The sequence below is a fragment of the Hirundo rustica genome, chromosome 5 (assembly GCF_015227805.2).
Source record: "Hirundo rustica isolate bHirRus1 chromosome 5, bHirRus1.pri.v3, whole genome shotgun sequence".
Classification (NCBI taxonomy): Eukaryota; Metazoa; Chordata; class Aves; order Passeriformes; family Hirundinidae; genus Hirundo; species Hirundo rustica.
This window is the reverse complement of record NC_053454.1, coordinates 18,760,747-18,779,825: the sequence shown is the minus strand read 5'-3', so window position 1 is coordinate 18,779,825 and position 19,079 is coordinate 18,760,747. Positions and strand designations below refer to the sequence as shown.

Genomic DNA, 19,079 nt, shown 5'->3' with positions numbered 1-19,079 from the left:
CAGGGCTGCATCCGCTGAACCTTTTCTTCCTGTAGCTCAAACCCTGCAGCAACCAGTGCATCGACTGTCAGACCAAGCACATGGGAAAGCATGTCATCATTCGGGGCGCACACCAGGACATCATCCATGTAGTGGTAGATGATGGCCTGTCCCGCAGCTGCACGGACAGGGGACAGCAAGGAGGCCACATACCACTGGCAGATAACAGGTGAGTTCTTCATCCCTTGTGGGAGAACTCGCCAGTGATAGCGTCTCCTCGGGGCTTCCCGGTTGATGGTGGGAACCGAGAAAGCAAAACGTGGGGCATCGTCAGGGTGCAGAGGAATTTGAAAGAAGCAATCTTTTATATCTATTACAGCCAATTGCCAATTTTGGGGGAGCATAGTCGGGGAAGGCATCCCAGGTTGGAGAGACCCCATGTCTTTGATAACATTATTAATTTGGCGGAGATCTTGAAGGAGCCGCCACTTGTCCTTCCCCGGCTTTTGAATCACAAAAACTGGGGAATTCCAAGGGCTGTCGGTTTCTACAATGTGGCCCTTGGCCAATTGCTCCTTCACGAGCTCCTCGAGCGCTTTTAATTTAGGTTTTGAAAGCAGCCATTGCTCCACCCAAACTGGTTTGTTCGTCAGCCAATTAAGTTTCTTGGTGGGACGCTCGTCAATGGACGCTGCGGAAATTTCCACTGAGGGGTCGGGTATGTCAATTTTGACCCCCCATTGAGACATGAGATCTCTGCCAAGCAGAGGCTCCTTATAATCTAAAACAAAAGGACGGATGTTAGCCAATTGTCCTTTTGGCCCCTTAATTTGCACTATGCTCCTGGATTGTCTCGCCAATTGCAACCCTCCAACACCTTGAACGTGTCCAGCCACGTCCTGCAGAGCCCAATGTGACGGCCAATCTTTCGCTGGCACGACCGTCACATCTGCCCCGGTGTCTAAAAGACCAGTGATGTTAATTGTTTCCCCGCCCACCCTGAACTCACAGTCTACCCGGGGCCTTTCTTCAGTGATGGCTTGCACAGGGCAAGCCACTGGGGTGTTGTTCGGTCCCCGGGTAGGGATGATTTGTGCCATCACCTGTCCCTTAGGAATAAATGTGGGTGGATGGGTACAGCGCAGCCAGAGGACGAGATCTCCGGGGTTGTTGACGAGAACCCCTGGAAGAATCTCGACCTCTTGCGGGGTGTACTTACAGTCCCCGATGATGACAAGCTCCTTTCCTTGGACTGGCCAGGCTCCTTGTTCTTTGGCATTTATGGAAAGAAAGGTCCAATCCGCCATCCTCAGATAGAGCGCTTCGGTGAGCCGCAGCCGATAAGGTTCATGCCTTGATGATGTTACTAAAATTGGCTTTGAAAGGTCATGGTCAGTACTGTATGTCAAATCTGGTATGTCATGTCCGGTATTATTGTCTGTCTCAGTGAAAGGCAGCGTATCATTGGCGCTAGATGTTTCTTCCCCCTCCCCCGCTGCTCGGTCCGCCCTATTTCTATCTTCGCGCCAGGCGGACCTGCGCTCCCCCCTTAGTTTAACTGTCGGGAGCTATCTCCCGACCCTCCCCTGTTCCCACTCCCCCCGCCTTCCCCCCTTTTCTTTTTCAAAGCTTCAACGGCATCCCGCAGTGGGCAGGTGTTCGCCCAGTGCCCGGGCTCCCGGCAGATTAGACACCGGTTTTTCTGGGGCACATACGGTCCACGTGTCTGTCCTTGGGTGCCAGACACTGCTGAAACTCTCGGTATTATTGATTTCCCTTCCCGGTCGTTTCCCTGCATGTAGGGGACCTTTAGCTGACACACCCTGAGCATATCTGGAAGGGTCAGAGGGGGGTCCAGAGGGAGACTCAAAATTGCACTCCGGCACATATTATTCGCATTTGCAAACACCATCTCCCTCAAGATCCCATCCCTTACCGCCACTTCCGTTATTTGCACCTCGATTGCTCGGGTGAGCCGCTCGACGAACTTAGTGAAACTTTCCTTGGACCCCTGCATGATCTTGTAATAGGGTACGACCAGGCCGTCTGGCACCATTCCAAAAAATGCGGAGACCGCATGCTCCCTGGCAATCTGGAGGGCTTTGATGGGGATATCTGAGGTTTGGTCCGATGGGTCGGCCCATCTCCCCTCACCCATAAGGTGTTCTAAAGTGAGGGGGTTCCCGTTGTCGTCCACCGCAGTCTCCGGGTCTCGGAGGAGACTGGGCAAGGCCTCCCTGAGTTGCTGCCTCCATGCCGCTACCCACAGTTTGAACTCTGTTGAGTCAAGCAGGCAGGAGAACAACTGCTTCAGGTCCGCAGGAATAACGACAGCAGCATCGAGATCTGAACGGAGCAAACCCCTGAAATAGGGGCTGTCCCACCCATAATCTCGATGGGCCTTGCACAGATCCCGGATGGTGGACTGGGGGAACGGGTGATGGATCGCTCGGACCCGCTGCCCTCCTCGGGAGCCCTTATAAACGACTGGGGATACCGAAGGAACAGGGGAAGGCTGATGCATCCCTGCAGGCTCAGGCCCTGGCCCCGCCCCCTCCGGGCCCAGACCGTGGGAACCAGAAGGGGGAGCGTAGGAACCAGCAGGGGGAGCGTGGGAACCGGAAGCCCAGGAGGCAGGTCTTCCGGCAGGGGGCGTGGTTTGGGAACCCGATGATGTCATGTGGGCGTTCCCATGGGAGGAGTAGCTGGGAGGAGCCGAGGGTGGAGTTTTCGGTGAGGGAGGAGGCATGGGCGGAGCCCTTTTATGAAGGGGAGGAGTATAAGAAAGGAAGGGGTTGGAAGAGTTTGGGGCGGGAAGAAAAGGATTTAGAGAAGAGGAAGAGGGGGATGGGGAGAACCGTGCCATGCGGTCTCCTCCATCTTGGGGATAAGGGGTAGGGGAGCCATTTTGTGGTTGGGGAGTCTCAGCTGGACTAAATCTGACACGAGGTTTATTAACTGGGTAAGATGGGGAAGGGTGGAATTCTTGAGCATCCCGGCCAGGGCTGCCCAAGAAACCCCGAGCAGTCTGGCTAGGACTGCCCGGGCGGGGGGGTTGAGAATTCCTGGGGGAGCCTGAGCCAGCAGGTTGGGGTCCTGCTGCTCCCTTCAGAATTCCCTTCTGGGGACAAGGGGAAGGGGAACGGGGACAGGGAGAACAGGGGGAGGTTTGCCTAAAACTGGGCTTTTTCTGCACTCCCTTGTTGGTAGTTGAAGCAGCTGCTGAGAGCTGCACAGCCAGATTAAAGAATTTTGTGGCTTGCTTGTCCCCTTGGAGCACCAGATCATGGATTTTGTTTTGTACAACCGTCCAAAACTTGGGGCGGTACACCTGCTCCGGGGACACACGAGGAAAGTGCAGGAAAAGCCATCTCACAAACCCCTTGAGCTCGCCCCTCGAAACCTTTAACCGGGCGAGCTCCACAACCGACTTAAAACTATAATACACACCTTTTTGGGCAGCGGAGAGTTTTGCGCCCATCTCTCCGAAACCAAAACCAAAATCAGGGGCTCGGGGACACCTAACAAATCCCCCTTGCCTGCTGCCCACTCGATGACACCCAGACAAAAGCAAACTTAACAGAAAACGAACGCGGAGGTCACTCCCCTAAAACCGGGCAAAACCTGAAACCCAAACCCGGGGGGTCCGCACCGAAAAATAAAATCGCAGTGTCTAAAACCCCTGTGGACACTTCCACCCAAAAGACAACTGCCCGAAACTTAAAGTTTACAAAACGAAAAAGAACAAAAGAGCACCCCGAGGAGAGTAATCCGCAGGGGGATGAGGCTAACCACCACCCCCCCGAGCTGCGCAGCCTGGGATCCCCCCCACTCCTGGAGGATCCCTCCCGAAATTAAGGTCTCCACACCGGGAGCACCCTCCAAAAGTAAGCCCCCTCACGAAGAAGGCTTACCCCCTTCTGGGATGCGATAAAGCCTGGGGTCTCGAGATTAGCTGCCTGAAGAGGACCTGCTGGGCGCTTCAGGCTGTCCTCTTCGTCCCTTGGGAGCGTGATCTTACGAAGCCGCTCGACCAAGGGTAGCGGGGCGTCCAAGGACTTTTCTTCAGGCTCTTGCAGCCTCAGTCCGTGCCGCGGGGTCTGCCTCGTGTCCTGAGGGTGGGGGCCCCACGAGCTGGGCGCCAACCGCTGTCGCGGTGCTGTTCCTCGCGCTGATGAGCGCAGCCATGGGCTAGCTCAGTCTCGTGCACCGCGGCAACGTGTGAAGTCGGGGTGGCAAGCCGGGCGAGCCACCTCCTCCCTGTGGGGTCTTGGTTCCCCTCGCAGCGACGGCCAGCAGATGGCAAATGCAACCCACGGCAGCTAATCAAAAGGCGGACTCCTCTGGGCTCAGTTAAGGATTTTATTCAGGGGGAGAGGCGGCACGGGGCTCAGCACTCTCTGACCCACCACCCAGAAGAGACCCCGGGGGCAGGCGTGCATGAGCTTTTAAAGTGGGGTGGAAACAGGGGTGGCGACAACCGGTCAGCCAGTCACAGGAATCGGGGGGGTTAACCAGGGGTGTGAACCATGGAACTGGGGACCAATCACAAAATGAGGGGAGGGGGTCTCCCGGGCCCCAGCCTATCACTCGGCACCCCTCCCGGAGGATTCTAGAAGCCAGGGAAGGGTCTCTGAGTGGCAGGCAGGCGACCACGAGGGGGGGGGGGGGGGGGGGGGGATTGACAGCGACAGGTGCAGGGAAGGGATGAATGACAGAAAACGTTGGGTTTTACAATAGACAAAGCAACCGATGCAGAAGGGAAAACCAATGCAGAACACAGGGGTATACAGTGAACTAAGCCATTATAAAAATAACTTTAAAATCTTACAAAAATAACTTAATAAAACAATTCTCACCACCACCACAATCTATTGTGCTATGATAGAAAATTGGTATTTATTATTACTATGCTCACTCAATCCTTCTCTCAAAATTATCCCCTTATGAGGCAAAGATATAGATTAGTAGGATGTTTGCTGGTGGTCTCTATTTCCACTATGGGAACTAGAGTTCCTGGTATATTACTACCCCTAAAAAGTGATTGGCACTTTAGCAAAAATCAGTACAAAATAACAATTTTCTCTCCAGCAAAAGTGGAGATGTCAGAGAATTTGCAGGGCGCTGAGTCTCCATCTTTCTGTGTATTTTCTGATTAATAATAGAAAGTTCATGGGTACCTTCACAGTACCCATCCAGGGCAGGAGCATAGCCAAAATCCATTTCATTTGGGTACAAATCTTCTGTATAGGATTTACAGTTCTTCTGACAGACTGAGGAAGCTGCATTAACTCACAGTCTGAACTGATTCTCCATCTGCACGTTTTCACTACCTGGGAGTACACAATTGCATTTATGACTTCTCAAGTTCTTGTTTCCTTAAGCAAAGCTGTTCATTTGAGGAAGAGGGAGAAGGAATTGCTGTTTTGAAAGGAATATTCTATGTTTGGTAAATCTTTGAAAACTCACTTTTGTTCAATTGAAAAATTAATCAAACAACACTGAGATACTATTAAAATCCAATACATTGGTGCTATACACCTAATTATTTTGATAAACCTACTGTTTTAATAAGATAATTCCCCTTTTCTTTTTTGTGTTCTGTTTAGTGGCAAAAAATACACACATTTATAGTGCCAGCATGGGTTCGAATTTAAGATGTTTTTACAAGCACAAATTGTAAGAAAAGTAAAAAAGTATTTTGAACCAAAATCTATGTATATGTGCAGAAATATATTCAAAATGAAACTGGGAAGCCACTGGGAAGCAAGTTTAACATATCCTCTCTCTTCAGTCCTTGTAGATTTTAGGAAGAATATGCATTATGCTTTGGACTGCCTGACCTAAACAATTTCCATCATTGTTCATCCCAGAGGAAATATTCTGATCCATTGCATTAGCTGTTAAAATTGCTCACCTACATTGCAGACAACTCTGCACAATGGTATTGAAATAGCATAATTTTGTGTGATGATACTGGTCATGTCAAACTTCTAAAGGATTTCTTTTTTTTTAAATAGCTGTATGACTTATTTATGTTTTAAACTGTAGAATATTTCTCATTTCCTAAAGCAAAAGAAAGAATAGTAATATTTAAAGGTATTCTCATTCTGTCATTCACCAAATTTGGGATCAAAACCCTTTTTCTTTGGAAAAAAAGATTTTTTGATTCACAGTAAAGGAGAAAAATCACTAGCTCTGCTAATATGAAATAATTTTTGAAAGAATTACTGAAATGAAAAGGCTATGCACTTGAAATTTCCAGCCAAAATGAATGGATTGGAGAGACAAGTCACAGACTGATATGAAACGGGAAAGAAAATAAATTAACAAGGATGACTAAATAGATTTATCTGAAAATAGTCATCTTTCCATACTATAAACTGTCTTACCATTAAACAGGAAGAGAATCTAAAAATTACATAAATAAACGACTGTCATAAAGTAAGTGTACAGTATATTATGGTGATAAAATATCCTCCATTTTTCCTGTTTCTTTGATATGTTTTTGTCTTTTTCATGATAGATGAAGAAAAAGGCAGTAAAACTTTTTTTTCAGTGTCCTGCTGCTGACACTCAAGTGAATGTTTTTCAAAAGAATGTATTTTTTTTTTCGGAGAGAACATGCCTATAGAAAGACATAAAGACAAAAGCAATGAAGTAAGCTAGAAGGGGATTCCTCTCCATTTTCAGAAAATACTGATTCATATTCTCTGTGTCCTGGCATCTAATTGTAGTTGTCTATGAAGTACTTAGGAAGAGACATTTTTATAGAACCCATGGAATGTTTTTTTATAGAAAGTCATGGGTTCATAGTTTTTGTCGCTTAAGCTCTGTGCTGTGTTCAGATTCAGTGATATAGTTCTTATATTGTTTGTTTCCTCTGGGCAATGTCCAGAGCCGATTTTTTCTTCTGTCTTTATTGAATAATTATTTTCCTCTCCCTCTGCTTTCTTAAGCCTTAAGTTATCCCATTTATTTTAGATGGTAAGTGACTGGTTTATTTGGACTGCTTCCAACACCCTGACCACCGAGGCACCAGGTCATACCCCTGACTCTGTCAGGGCTGTTTTCCAGGATCTTTGTTTGCTTCATTGCTTGGTTTTTTGTACTACCACATTTGTATTTTCCTTTTTTTAATATTCCTAAAAAAGAACTGTTACTCCTATTCCCATGTCTTTGCCTGAGAGCCCCTAATTGCAAAATTATAATAATTTGGAGGGAAGGGGGTTTACATTCTCCATTCAAAGGGAGGCTCTAGATTTCCCTGGCAGGCAACTGTCATTCAAAACCAAGACACTGGTTCAGGACTATTATCTCTATATGAAGCTTGTCATTTACATAACACAGCAGGACACCAAGTAAGTAAATAAGTTTCCAAATACAGTAAGTAAAAATTCAAGAAAAACTCGTTTTGGAATAAAAATACATGTATACACCCTGCAACTAGTCAATCCTGTTTCCTAGTGTCTTAGGGTCATTTTTGAAAATGGGAATTGACCACTTCTTAAAATAGAATGGTTTTGAATTGTAGATTACAATAAGATATACCAATGATTTTCATTAAGTAACATTTGCAATAATTAACATCCAACATAGCTACGTACTTAGCTTTTCACACTATTTCCATAACTATAAACTATATATTGTAGAGAGTGAAGAAAAACACTGGAAAGCCATCACCTACATTCATGATAAGAAGTTCAGTGGCACAGTTTTGTTCTTGCCTCCTACTACTCCCCCGAAAAAAACCCAATGTGATACACAAGCATGGGATTTTGGTGCCTGAGAACTTAATGATAAGGACGTAGCAACAGATCTTTGACACTGGCAAAAAAGACGCACTCCATCACTAATTAGTTCACTAGTGTAGGAGTAGCCTTTGGATTTGCATTCAGCTAATATGTCTCTTACATCAATATTAATAAATACCATCATTTGGGTGTCTTTTTTCCCTTCTTATTTTTTTTTCTTAAATTTCATGCTTTATTTGCATAGACTTTTCCACAAGTATGCAGCTTTCACAAGGGCTGCATATTTGATGACTGAGTTACAGCTCTTAATTGTGACTGATCAATTCTTGACTTGATAATTGTTTGCAAATTCCAGACAAGAATATTCACTGCATGTATTTAAGACAATAGTTTTTACCTGTATGGAGTGAAACATATTTTCTAATGAAAATTCATGAGATGAAATGTCACCTTCAGAAAGGTTGTGAAAAACGACCAGTAGTGTGAATCTTTCTGTCAGAATTCAAGTTTACATTGCTCCACTGGTGTACCCAGCCCATTTCCAGTGACAAGGAATGTACAATGATATGTGTACCTCTCCTGAACCTATTACGTGCTGCATCTCTGCACTGGCTTTTTTGCTGCTGGGAATAAGGGCTTCGAGCAGAGAAAACAATTAAGCGTCTGGATCCTGTATTTGATATTTTAAAAATATCTATTTGTAGTTTCTGTAAGATATCTGAGTTCATGATTTTAGGTGCTGCTTCTAATAAATATGGAAGCCCTGAGGTGTTGTTTGTGGCAATGGCTATATTAAAAAATTATTTTATTTTAGAGCACACCAACTCTTAAAATGGAGATTAGGTTTTTGTTCTAATGGCAGCTATATCGATGCACTTGGTTTCATATATTAATGGTAAAAAACCAGTAGCGTTGCAGAACAGACTGTAAAACACAATGTACATATCACCTTGCTAAGTCTGATTGGGAACTCCAGATTCAGAAATGCTGTGGAGTTTGCTAGAACTTTTGTTTCTGATGGCCTTTGAATTACATTGTTCATGTCAGATTATGAAAGGACACAAATGCTGGAATTTTGAATGTTCGCTTTTGTTTTTCCACTTCCTTCATGAAGATAAAAGTACTTATTTTTGACAAAGAAAACATTATGAGCTGTATTTTTTCTTTAACTGTCTCATATAAAATAAGTATTGATTACCTTATAGTGATATTTCGTTTTAGAACAAAATGGTATTTTTTATAGAACAACAAAGCTTATTCTGTTATTCTAAATTTCCTTGAACTCTTGTTTGCAGTTTACATTTGCCTGCAACATTTCAGTCAAACAGCTAGCACTGCTCTTACTTCAAAGGTATGAGTTGAGCAGTTGCCATTACGTCAAGGCTTTATATTTCACAAGGCTTTATCTGCAATAGTCACATAATTTATTGTCTTATTATTAGGTCAAATTCAGTTATCTTTATTCAAGTTTTCTGACTAAAATAATGACTAAATAACAGCATGTGGCCGGCTGTTATTGTTAAAACAGTTTTCTTGCAATATCGTAGGGAGAGCATTCTGGATGGGATGTTACATTAATTGTTTCTATACTCTGTTTTTATTTCTGAAGACAGATGCACACACACAAATAAATTCAAAACAGTCTTAACTAATGAACAGTTCCAATAAAGGTGGTTCTCCTAGCTGATTCAGAAGAGCATTTTAAGTTGAATATGTTTAATTTTAACACGGATAGTAGGAAATTGAAAATGGAACTGTACGTTGCAAAAACTACAGTGTTTATCACTGTCTGTGATGGAAGGATGCAAAGATCTCATGCAGTGCTTCAGCCTGACTGTACTGCACACATCCAAGTCCATGGAAAAAAAGAACATGTTATAAAACAGAAACACTCTGAGGGAACAGAAATAATATGGTAGCAGTAACAAAACCAAGCAATAGCATATGCAATGGCAGAACAGGGTCATTACGAGTCACTGTTATTCTTGCTGACTCAAGGTATATAAATCAACAATCATTTAGGGTAAAACATGAATGCAGACAAAATGGAGACAGATTCCCTAGAGACTAGATTTTCCTGTTCTGACTGGTGGAGTTTCTCTCTCATCAGCTCTTCGCTTCAAGGTATGGTTGTTTCCAAGAGAGAGACCAAGTCCACTGGCTGCAATTCAGGTGCACACCAGGTGATTAGACTGGGTGGGAAAAAGTCTGTAGGACAGAGGCATCCGAGAAGGGAATGCAAATGCATTGGAAAATATGTGAGCTGAGTCCTCTGTTTCTTCCCATCTGCAATGAAGAATACATGGTAAATTTTGTGAATCCTTGCCCTTTCCATTGCTTTCTCAGTGCTCCTTTCTTGCAGTCTAAGACTCTGGGTCAGGAAAGAGAAGGAGAATTGTTCTAACTTGAAAATTTTTGTAATTTGTTGATTTGGGGGGTTATTATGATAGATACCTATATTTTTAATTTTTACAACATTGCTTCATTTTACAGATGAACACAGTAGAAACAAAATTGATTTTTCTCAATACTATACACACACAAACACACATTCATGTGCATTTATAATAGATACATAGAAATATGTCTAATGCCATAGATAAGGAAATTTAGATGTGGTTTCCTAAATCAAATACTTAATTTTGCAACATCTGACAATAATTCTAAGAAACATTCTCAGTCCATAATCTTCTACAGAATTCTGCAGCAAATGCTGTGATTTACTACAGCGAGCATTCAAAAAAAGCAGGAAATAAATTAATTTGTGCTGATTGTATTGTATGCAATGATAACAGTCTTACTTCTCTTGAAAACTGCCAGGTTCCTCCCTCCCCTGATAAAACCATGTGGTTTTATTCAGTAAAAATTCTTATTTCTGCATTCCTGTAACAGTAAACACCAGTATTTCTTAGAGCATACAGTAGGAATATTTCACAACAGAAAAGGAAAATCTATCTTTAACATATTCCGTATGTGTGGATTTCAGTATATTTGTATTCATACAGACTCATGTGATGGATTCTTTTATTTTATTTGAAACCTTTTCCTTAAAGCAAGCATTTGTATTTTTAACTTTAGGTAAGGTTCTAAACATTAGCATTTGTGTGCATTTCATTCAGCCTACCTCATCATTTTCTTGTTTCATGCCCAGGGCTTAGCAGTAGGAGTTTTAAAACAGCCAGCTTTAATGTCTATGACTGACATGTAATTTCTGCTTACTTTAAAGCTTTTTTTTTGCTAACTTTGCCTTTTTAAAAAATTCTTTCCTGTCCATAATCACAAAGCTACATAAGCTCTTTTGTGGCTTAATAAATATTGTCAGTTTTTTAAAACTCAGTGTGGAGTGTATTCTTCTTCAAAGATAGCTATTACGCATATAAAAAGAAGCTTGTTAAATGTGTAGATTCATTTTTTTTATTATTCCTACTTCTTATATTTAAATGAGGAAAGATAATCCATTAAAGAGGGTGAACTGTCAAAAACGCTGCCATATCTATAATTAGGTATAACCTTCCTGGGTTTAAATAACATTATCAACAAAAGCCTCTAAATTTGAAATTAAATGCTCTACCTTCCATTAACATTATTGTTTTTCTTGGGAACTCTGAGAAGTGAATGCAAAGGAGGTATTTAGCTCACAGCTATGACATATCTCCCATTTTTATAAGTAAACAATAATGAGAGGCATTCCTTTTTGGAATATATATATGCCTCAGATTACATGTTTAATGACAAGCATATAACTTAGTTCCGCAGAACTATTACTGAGAACAGGAGTTAAAGGACCCAGCAACACATCTATACACTCAACTTTGCTTCTCATTTTATGATCAAGTAAGCAATTCTGAAAGATACAGTAGAAGCTGCATTCCATGTCATAGTTCTTAAAAAGAAACTTATCATTAGAGCTGGAAAGAGAGATTTGCTTCACTTCCAAAAGTTTGTCCTTTTTTTAAGAAAAATGTTTCCTATAACACTTTAGAAGTTTCTGTAAAATAGAAGACACACATAACTGAATTATTTATTGCATAGATTTTGCCATTATTTATTTGGAGTATCTGGCAGAGCTCTTTCATTATTTGCAATGTGTCTGAGTTTTAGATTAATATGAACATGATTTTAATGAATCTGTTAGAATTTTTCCTGCCATGACCCTTACCACCTCACTGCATGACAGAATGTGTGTGAATAGCTACCTGCTGAGACATACACATTGCAAGGCAAACAAAATACAAAAGCCAGCACCTGTGAGCTTCATAAGTCATCCTTCCCACACTGCAGATAGCTGATAATGGATCTTCATGGGGTAACCTGAAACTATTTGATTTGAGGACTTCATACATCCTTTCTTCTCTTCCTTCTCTTTTCTATGCAATTAATTTGCTTAGTATACATTTATGGGTTTTTTTTCTTCTATTTGTAAAAGAGAAGTAAAAATCAGAAAGTAAAAATAGAGTAAAAAGCACTAATATTGACTTGCATTTTGACTGATAAGGGATCATTTGAACTGAAAATTTGTGACAAAATATTTCAAACAAGAAAATGATGGAGGATAAAAAATAAATGAGTTTCAAAGTATTTTAACTGAAGCTGGAAAATAAAAATATTAGAAAACACTCACTGTCTAGCAAAATTTTCCTCAAAGTGCATCCTGCACTCACTGAGTATTCAAATGAGTTATTCAAGTCAGAGAAATAGTGGTGCAAGACCTGCTAACATACTAAATTGCCCCTTCCAATTTGAATTTCCCTTACTGCATGAGGAGTTCCATGTCCTTTCTGATTTACCTACTATCTTAGAAGAAAGAATGGAAATGAACTTTCAGAAATGTAACTTTCATTTTATGTTTAAGTCTAGTTAAAATGTATTAGTGCATTTCATGGGTAGTGCCATGCAATAATCAGAGTAGATATCCTTTGAAATACTCTGTGTTGTGTTGTGCTTTTCTTTTAAAGTAGCTGTAGGGCTTATAATGGTGTTTATTGAGAACATATTGTTAATTTGTTAGAATACAGTAGAATACAGTGCTATAAGTAGTTGATGTAAAAAAAAATCTCCATAAGCTTTTATAATATCATTATGTTTAGTATATCATATTCATGTCAAATTGTAGCAAATTTAATAATAAAATTAAAAATTAAAATAACAATGTTCAGGAGTAGGAAAAAAGAAACAATTTAATTTGCAGTCAATCTTAAATCGTAAAGTTATGAAACCATCTACTAAACCACTGAATATTAAATATTTAATTCTAAATAGTGAAACACCTCTCACCTAAATACTGAAACACTTCTCACAACTTAAAGAGCCCAGGTGCCTGTCTCAAACACTGTCGAGGCCACAGAAGAATCTTGTCATAAAATAAGCCACCACAGTAGGTATTTGAGATAAGCACAGAAGAGAGGCATTTGCAACAGAAAGGCGCTAATTCCAGGCCTGGTAGAGGCAATCTGGTTAGCACATCCTGCTTAATGCATCCAGACAAAAATTCCCACTGTGACAAACTGTGGGAAAGGAAGCAACATACATATATCACATGTATTGTCCATACATATGTCAGCCCAAGTTATGGGAACGGCATCTGTGACCACCCCAAGGACACCAGAACCTGGGCTGTATAAAGGTGGTACCCACAGAAGAATGGCTCTGCGGCTCCCACCACCAAGAAGTCCAGGGCGAAGAAGGACCAAGGGACACTGCTGGACCCACAGCTGTTCTTCTGCTTGGTCTTTCTCTCTCCCTAGCCCCCTTTTCTGTTTCTTTGAATCGGTCTACCTCACACTCATTGTTAAATAAAATCCATATTATTGACTGTGGCATATGGTCTGTCTGCAGTTAGTTTGGGCTGAGGCATCTCTCACTAATCGGATTGTAACACAAAATAAAATACATTTTAAAATCCAGGTAAAACCTTCAAACTCACACTTCAGAGCACACCTTCATACTGCAAACTGAAAAAGTACAGAAAGAGGTTTTTTCCTTTCTACACTGATTCATCACTTCTAAGGCCACTGCTACTGTGTTGTTTGGGGGTTTTTTTGTTTTGTTTTGGGTTTTTTTTTTGTTTTGGGGGTTTTTGGGTTTTTTGTTTGTTTGTTTTTGGGGTTTTTTTTAATGTAGATAGAGAATTTAAACTGCTTCTACAGCTCTTAATAATCTGTTTAACTGGCTTTTGGCAGCAGCATTAAACCTAAGCACAATGCTGCTCTCTCCATCCTGCAAAGGTAAATAAGGTGGTTCATCTTTAGGCACATGCATAATAATACTCTAAGTTGTTCATGTGCATGAAGATAAAATAATCTACAATTTTTTGTATATTTGTTCTGTTAAAACATAAAGAAAACTTTCCTCTGTGAACTCCAATGCTGTGATTTAGGAAAAAAAATAGACTTGGAAGTTACTGCTGTACAAAATATTTCACTAGCTGGGTGAGTGCCCATGTACATGTGTGTTTCAGATGAAGGTCAGCCTGCCAAAGCAGCTTTCTCTCAAGGATCTTCTGAAATCCATCCAGCAGTCAGGCTTATCTAGTACATCTAACTTGACTCTGAAGTTTTGATAATGATCTTTAAAGTCCTGAATAATTAGGCTTGATCATTTGAGATAACATTCCTTTTTCTTTCAAGGTTACAATTAAAATCTATTGAGACTCTTTTGCTCATGTTTTTAAGTGACTTTTTCCTGAGCTGATAGCGTGCTAGCTAAAAAAACGAACTTATTCCTTACTGCAAGTTTGGAAACTCTACTGATAAGGAGCTTGCAAGTATTTTGAAGTCAAGATAAGCTGGAAAACAGAAATAAAAATATAGATGTGGCAATCTTCAAAAAAGGTTATGAAAACAACTTCTGTCAGTCACTAGTCAGTAGCAGAATGGCTGTATTACTAATCCCCCAGCATGACCTACAGCATGCAGCAAGAAAATCACAGCACATCAAAATGAATAAGACCAAATATAATAAGCTCTGATTTCATACAGCAAAATTATTTATGGAGAAGTCAAGCATATTCTATTGAAGATTTTTATGCAGTGTATTCCTAAGAATTGGACACTTCTTATGTTTCAAAAAAGAAAAAATATGTTCAGATTGGTCTTTGATGAGCAAAATTTTTTAAAAATTATGAATGGTGGATGAAGTCCCAAACAAAAACCTGATGCAACTTTGAGTAAGGGAGAAGGTTCTGCCTTTTTCTCATTTCCCAGTGTCTGTACTTCAGCCTGTTCTAAAATATTTCTTTGGAAAAAACAAAGAAAAATATTTTACCTATTACATTTCATTGATAACGTAATCCTAGCAAAACTAGATCTTTTTCCTTCCACTAAAATGCAAGGGATAACTATTACTTACTTATGCAATGAAGCTGAAATCAAATAAATAAAGCCTGTTATTGCTCTCCCAAAAAATAAAACAGTTTTAATATCTGATGTTAGAGTTCCTGCTGTGTTTCTCTGAGGCTTTTTCATACCGGAAAATGAACAAAACTCTATTATAGAATCAAAGTAAATAACATCCCAGATATTACTTGTTGTCCCCCCAAAACAAGAAGTTATTGTAGCACAAAATAATACAATTTATTTTAAATAACAGAAGATATAAGCGAAGGGGAACTGGAATAAAGTTCACTGACCTTTTTCCACAAATTTCATCATTCTTCTGATTTATGGTAAAGATCAATGGTAAACCACATGTGGCTTACATCCTCTGAAATTGTTTGAAACTGTAGGAGATAAATTAAAAAAAAAAAAAAATCAAGCCAAGAACTGTGAAATGTTCACTTTGTCTAAAGATCATTTCCATATTTAATCAGACTGCAGGGATGAGTTTTAAAATGTCATGGATTTTTCAGAATGACAAGTTTCTTTACAATAGAATGTCTTCCCTTTTAGAGTGAAAAATCCATTGTTTTCCTTTCTTCAGCTTATCTCCTATAACTTGATTTATTATTCAGCGTTAGCTGCCAAAGCAGTACAAGGGCTTTGTTTGGAAGGAAGCTGAGTATGGACGTGACAAGTTTCCTGTTCCCATTGTTTTGCCTGAGTAAGTCCTGAAAGGTTCCAATTTCTCCCCTGTGCATTGGCTCTTGAGGCACCAAAAAAACCCACACAGATGGTAAGAAAAGCCCTTGTATCTACTGAGAACACAGAAATGAAACACATTTCAAAAAACAACTAAACTTCCACTGACAGGATGAGCCTTACAGATTATTCTAAGTGTGGATTTTTTAACTTCTGAGGAAGTGTTTCTCTTTCCCTCTTTTTTCAGTCAGTAAAGGAAGCTTTTCCAGTAAGTTAATGGGAGAATTTCTGGAAGCCAACTGTAATGGTGGATTTCTCAAATTTTGACTTTCAGAAAGCAAGGAAGGGAGTAAATAGTTATTACATTCCTGAGTCCCTGAAACTAATTACAATAAAAATCATATAACATTTGTTTAAATTGTACCCTAAATAATTTCAGTCTGAGCATTAGTACCTTCAAGAATAACTATTTATGTGCTGGTTTATATCCTCTATGGTTTGCTAAAAAGCTATGGTTTCCAAAAGTATGTAACAGAAAGAGGGAAGATGAGAGTAACAAGTCATACAAATACATTAACGAAGTGTGATGTTTTGCTCTCATTGATAATAGGCACCTGTTGATATTTTAAGCAATGATTTAATTGGTGAAATGAAGCATTTGAAACATAAGAAAATGCTAATGCTAATGCTAACATGAAAATGCTAATGAACATGCAAACAAAACTGTCTAGAAAATTTCATATTTAGATTCATATTTGCCCTTGTGTTCAAGCATCTTCCAACTGAAATTATCTAAGGGTTTCAGCTTTCAAGCTCTTCATTTTCTCTCCAGCTTTACAAACATCCAAAATTTTGTTGTATCTGGAACCTGAAAAGGTTTTTATTTTTCTTTTTCCATAAGAAAAGTTGTCTGCATTAAAACATCTAACGGAATTTATCAACTGCTCTAGCCTATAAAAGCCAAGTGTGTGTTCTTTTATTAGAGAATCATAAATGTTGACACCATTCAGCTACAGAATAATATGAAAGCAATAAACTGGAGCTATTCCTTCCCCTTTCACCAGGAGACTATAAAAACCAGAAAATCAGCATTATTAAATTTTAATATTCTGTTTTATTTTTTTTAGTCAAATCAAATTTATCTTAATAGAGAAATATTTTATTTACCTTTTTTTTTCCAAGCCACTTTGAGTAAAGAAACATGTTTGGAAGTAGACCCCTCATGAGTTCTCCAGAATTAGTTTAAGAAATGTAAAACTGGGTAAAAGTGAGGGTTTCTCCCATTCACTGTATTTTTAATATGCAATTCTTCTCAAACTGTCTGAAGAATGGTCTATCAAATTGAATATCTGATGCACTTTGAACATTTACCTCCAAAAGGTAGATGACATTTTTTCATTAGTTTAAAATTTATATGCTACAGTATCTGTCACAATAATAATAGAATCTGACAGTGCAGATCATATGGGTATTCCGCACAGCAGAGGTAATGTGTTCTTTGGAAGATAAAATGACAATTTGTTCAAATCATAGGTTTTTAAATTTTAGACAAACAAGGTAGCTCTCACTCTATGCAACTCACTCTTTTAGAATAACTTCTTTGCTAACAAGACTGTGGCAGGATCCAGACCACTGACATTTTGCTTCTGAGGGAGCTTAACAGACTGTAGATGTCCAAGAATATCATGAGGAAATCCTGCTCCACAGTGCTGTTTACCTCAGAGACACAGAAGCCTCTCTAGGTGCTGCTCTGGGCAGCCCTCTAGTTCCCATCATCTCTAAACATCAGCTTTAGCCTATTCCCAAAATCACCCACTGTCAGCAAATGAAGGCCCCTGGCTCCTTCATCCTAATCCAGGGGGTCCAGCATGATATGAATGCTAAATACCCTTCACCTTTTTCATAGAGACAGGGTGTTACTCAATGTAAAGCTCAGAAGCATGACTACTTTTATTTTTTAAAAGCCCCAACCTATTGATTGAAGAAGAGCAAGGTAGTTTTCCTTTGAATAACAAGTAAAAGGAATGTCAGGCTGCCAGCAACTGTAAGATCTATTATCTCTGCCTGAAGGACCTTAACTATAACTCCTACTTCCATTTGCTGTCTCACCATATTATTGTTGTTGTTGTTGTTATGTATCCAGGAACACAAAAATCCCTGAGATAGTACTTAAAAGAAAAATAAAAGAGTTTTTTTCTCCATTATCTAGAATTTAAGACATTTGGTTATTAAATTTTGACAGGCTGATTAGCTCTATTGCTATACCTAAATGCAGCATATTCCTTCTGCAACCTGAGCTGAAATCTGTGTATAATATTTGTGTCCATTTACAAAAGCTGTCTTGTTTGGACACACACAAACATCATAATTTCCTCATTTCCTGTACTTCCTAAATTATGTGTGTTCTCCATCCAACTATGTCTTTAATAACAAAATGAAATAATAAACTAAATTTGTGTTCTTAAAACTGCTAAAGGAGAGAAGAATAACGGTTTTTGCAGAATAAACTCAAATCTCTTCTTATTATCTTTCATAGGACTTACACTGTTTGTGTCAGTATGCACTGTGAGCAATGACACAAATGTTTAAGGACACACCCTCAGGTAAAGAATCATTTTCCTAGCATGAACAAAATTAATCACAGATCCATCTAACACTAACCAATAGTATTTATGACACAATTTAAATTTTACAAAAGAGACACAAACTCAGGAACTTTTGGATAGGAAATACAGCCAACTGATTCATGCCTGCATTAGCAGAAACCTCTGAGATCATCTTTTAAAGCCTTTAAATTCAAAGCAGCCACCATCTCTTTCCTTTTGTGCAAGATCTAAGTGGGCATGTGTGACCATTCTTACTTCTATTTCAAGCTTCATAATGAAAGGCCACTGTTACAAACTATTTTCATTTCACAATCTGTGTCTTCTATCCAAGCTTTTAGAGTAAGGAACTAAAATCCAAACACAATAGGACCCCTGAATATGGTATTGAAAATGGTAGTTTCTTTTAGCTTCTAACCTATTTCTTTATTCCAAATTATTTGTATGAAACACAAACCTTCACCCATGTTGCCTCTTCAGTTTCAGAGTTATCAAAGTAATTACAGATAATGATTCAATACTTTACTAACTCACCATCTGAATATCTGGTATTGGATAGATGATGTTTTGAACCATTTTAAAAACTTTTTTTTTAATTTTTTTTTTTATTCCACAAAAAAAAAAAAAAAAAAAAAAAAAAAATTGCATCTAGGGCCTTTCTCAGGCAATATCTTTGGAAGTTCTCAAAGACGTTTTCTATCAAACGAAGGATATTATAAGATTTATAA

At 39.6% G+C, this 19,079-nt stretch overlaps 1 long non-coding RNA gene across 1 annotated transcript in view; it reads right to left on the bottom strand.

The window, feature by feature from the left end:
* Positions 1-9,015: 9,015 nt before the first annotated feature.
* The window catches only part of LOC120753119 (uncharacterized), a 34,490-nt gene continuing 24,426 nt past the window's right edge, over positions 9,016-19,079 (bottom strand). Inside the window, exons 4-5 of the long non-coding RNA XR_005700975.2 lie at positions 15,361-15,450; positions 9,016-10,019 (exon numbers count right to left, since the gene is read on the bottom strand). This is a non-coding gene — a long non-coding RNA (uncharacterized LOC120753119). The remainder of the gene's footprint in view (positions 10,020-15,360; positions 15,451-19,079) is intronic.